This window comes from Emydura macquarii, unplaced genomic scaffold (genome assembly GCF_026122565.2).
Source record: "Emydura macquarii macquarii isolate MOO-44397 ecotype Brisbane River unplaced genomic scaffold, CSIRO-AGI_Emac_v2 contig_1876, whole genome shotgun sequence".
Classification (NCBI taxonomy): domain Eukaryota; kingdom Metazoa; phylum Chordata; order Testudines; family Chelidae; genus Emydura; species Emydura macquarii.
This window is the reverse complement of record NW_027132013.1, coordinates 25,602,522-25,606,263: the sequence shown is the minus strand read 5'-3', so window position 1 is coordinate 25,606,263 and position 3,742 is coordinate 25,602,522. Positions and strand designations below refer to the sequence as shown.

At 45.7% G+C, this 3,742-nt stretch overlaps 1 long non-coding RNA gene across 1 annotated transcript; it reads right to left on the bottom strand.

Annotated features, from left to right (window-relative positions):
- Positions 1 to 1,989: 1,989 nt before the first annotated feature.
- On the bottom strand, positions 1,990 to 3,445 carry LOC137159699 (uncharacterized). The gene is made up of 2 exons (XR_010921698.1): positions 3,275 to 3,445; positions 1,990 to 2,059 (listed from the first exon to the last, which is right to left on the bottom strand). It is a non-coding gene; the product is annotated as an uncharacterized lncRNA (long non-coding RNA).
- Positions 3,446 to 3,742: the final 297 nt, after the last annotated feature.

Sequence of the window (3,742 nt, the reverse complement as noted above, 5' to 3'; positions counted from 1 at the left end):
TGGCATCCCCCAAACAGCTGATAGGAGCCCCGCCCCCAGGTGACGCGCCCGCCAACCAGCCAATACGGGAAGAGGCCTCCGCCCCAGACCCCCCCCTCCCAAGAGCGCCGCAGCAGCAGCAGGGACCGACGGTAATGTGCGACTTCCATGTAACCAGAGTAAGGGAGGGAGGGCAAATCCCCAGCCCCTCATAAAGCGCACAATGCACAGCAAGGTGCATGAAGGGAGGCTCCGGCTTAGCTGGGCGGCCGCTGTTATGGGGTGCAGGGCGAGGAAGGCTTGCGGTAAGGCGTTTGACACAGGGCCTCATGGCAGTCTCATAAGCAAAGCAAGGTAATGTGGTCTAGCTGAAACTACTAAAAGGGGGGTATGTAACTGGTTGAAAGACCATCCCTAAAAGGTCCTTATCAAGGGTTTGCTGTCAAACTGAGAGGCTGTATCTAGTGGGGCCCCCCAGAGGCCAGTCTTGGATCTGGTACTATTCAATATGACTTAGATAATGGAGCAGAGAGTGTGATTATAAAATGAGGGGACAGCATCACGCTGGGAAGGGTTGCTAGGACAATGATACCTTGCTGTTGTCGGAGGATGTTAAAGCACTATAAAAAGGTACATAAATATACATTATTATTCTAGTCAAAAACAATGTTCAGGTCCTTGGAGAGTGGAGGTGATGAAAGGACTTCTGATATGTGGTGCTTTTCTTTTGGAACCTTTGACCTCCTTCGTGCCAAGACATGACACTCTCTGCCATAGGTATGAACTAATCTGTCCCTTTAGCAGCATTTTCTAGCCAAAGATAGGAATTAGGGGACCAACTGTCTGTTATTCTATTCCTGCACTTAATTCAGCATAGCAAAGTTCAGGGGAAAGGTGGCTTCAAACTACCATTGCACTCCCTTTATTCTAGGCCCATCTGGGGGCCTGCGTTACTCCCAATGTAGATGATGGCCCTCTTGAATAACAGCTGGTGTGCAGCAGTGGTTTGGCCACATCTGTTCCCTCCCAGCCCGCCTGGTATGCTGACTTGGATGGTCTTCTGTGCTGAGGGTATTTTCTAGGGGCCAGAGGGCAATGGAGAATCAGCCGTTAGGGCTTGCTGCAGAGAACTGTGGCCTCCACCCATATCAGTAAATAGGCTTCAATGGTATCAGTGAGAAACTCTTCCTTTGCCTCCCTCCAAAATGGAGCATGTCAGCTGGGCAACATTCCCACCACCTGCTGGATCTGGGAGCAAGGGATTGAGCTCTGAATCAGCACTTGACTCCCCAAATACACTGCACAGTACAAAATGTCACTGCTGATTCTCAGGTCAATGTGTAGAGGGCTCCACTTCCTTTATCTCTCATCATGCTCATCCTAACTAGTCTACCCACTCAGAAAGGGGAACTCCCTCCAAGTCGATACATTTTCATGAGTTGTAAGTAAATAATATATGCCAGGCTGCATCTTGCTGTTTACAGTGTAAAAGTGATGTGAGATCAGAATGAGACGTACCACATATTGCAGTTACACTGAAAAGCCTGTATACCATCTGTATCTTGTGGAGGCAAGAGGCTGAAGCCCTGTTCTTCACCTACTGGAGAAATCTGGAATTCCTTACGAAGCTTTCATCATGCAGTGAGTTATTTGGGGATTTTATTTTTCTCCCATTTATTTGTATTGGAAATGCCTTACAACCAAATTACAAGAGTTACTCACACACAAGAAATAGGCAGTATTACTGTGCTTTAACAATCTTGAAAAAACCTCCAACCCAACAAAGTCCCCCCCCAAAAAAAAAACAAAAACAAAAAACCTCAAACCGGTGACATGAAATTAAACCAAAGCCAGATCTCGGTTGAACATCAGCAATAAAATTCTTAAGAATGAGATCTCTTAGAGTCTTGAATAATCTCCCAAAGGAAGTGGTGGAAGCCCTACTACCTGAGTCATTTAAAACTATTATTATTATTATTTGTATTGCACTTAGAGGCCTCAGTCAAGAACAGGGTCCTATTGTTCCATGTGCTATACAGGCACTAGTAACAGACAGCTTCTGCCTTGAAGAGCTTTCAATCTAAATAGACAAGACAGACAAAGGATTGCAAGTGAAGTAGCACAGCAAACCATTTGCAGAGCTGGGAAGAGAATACAGAACTCCTGACTATTAGTTCAGTGCCCTTTCAACTAGGCCACGTTGCCTCCCAGCTAGACTGGATTACTCAAGAATAGTCTCTAGAGAAAGGTTTCTCAACCTGTGAGTTGGAACCCGAAATTGGGTCGCCAGCATGTTTCAAAGGGTTGTGTGGCAGCTCCTGTCCCACAGGGCTGGCGCTGCTCACTTCCCTGCTTCAGGCACTGCAACCTCTGGGTTGTGCCCAGCACCACTCAGGTTTAGCCTAGCCTTCATGATGGTGGGAGTCCGGGTAGGCCAAATTTGAGTGAGTTGCGCTGCAACATCATGAGCCAGGTCAAAACTCCACACACAAATTTGGTCTAGTCAGAAGAGTGGGCAAAACCTAAGCAATGCTGCAACCTGGAAGTTGCAATGCCCAGAGTGGAGAGCCAACCCTCAGCTAGCCCCACAGCACAGGAGCTGCAGGAGCCACCACTGTGGTGTGAGTGCTGGGCAGAACCCACCCCCCAAGGGGCAGGATCCGACCATAACCATTCCAAGGCCTCACCCCCAGACTACTTACACAAACATTTACAAATGGGTCCTGAGGCCAAAAAGGTTGAGAACCCTTGCACTGTAGAGAACAATTCTGTGCTGGTTAAGTGGGAGAAGGGAGTCACTACAATTAGTAATTATATTCCATCTCAAACTTGGGTGAAGAAATAAATACACAGTGTAATTTTAGGGGGAAAGAGGTGCGAGAAGAGACACTACAGAGAAATTCTTTTTCGAAAAGTATGTTTTCATTTTAAACTTCATTCAGTCTTACTGTTCAAACCCCATTGTGCTTAGGACCCTGTACTGCCCACCACTTCCATGGCAGTGGTTCTGACTCAGAGCAGAGCCATTATAACAGCTGTGCTGGGAAGTTGTTGGCTGGGTTTGAAACTGATGTAAAAGTCCAACAGCAGCTAGTTATTTTCAAACAAAACCATTGTTTGTTTGTTTTAAATGACTTAGGAGACTCCCATAGGCTTTTGAAGTCTGAGTGCTCTAGTAGCAGGGTAAGAGAAACACTGATATACACTATTGTGATATATGTGCATAATATGCCAAATTAAATAATCAGGAGGAAAAAGGGGGGTTAATTTGGAAGGGAAAGCTTTCAGAAAATACCTTTGTGCAATACCCCATCTCCTGCTTCCCGTAACAATATCAAAACCAGGTAGGAAAATGATTTGGGAACCAGTCAAAAGTTTACTGTTGTTTTACTGGTTTCTAGGTTTGCTTTTCTGGAGTCTGCTCCTGCTTCCATGGAAGTCAATAAAAAAAACTCCTATTGATTTCAGAAGTGCAGGATCAAGCCCCTAGATACAGAATGATGGTGTCATGCTGTCTTTAAAACCTAGGTAACAAGATCACTTGGAAGGGAGATTTTAAAACCCAGCTGGCTGCTGAGTAATGTTAATTGCTGTCAAGACTGCCACAGAGTTATTGAGGTTTGTAACCTAAACTAAGGAGAGGGGTTAGATTTGGAACTGATTACCACAAAGGTGAGGCAAGTTACTGTGAGATCTTAATATAACATTCTTCCTGACTGGTCCTTGTGATCCTCTGTAGTTTAACACTCCAGACGGACAATGG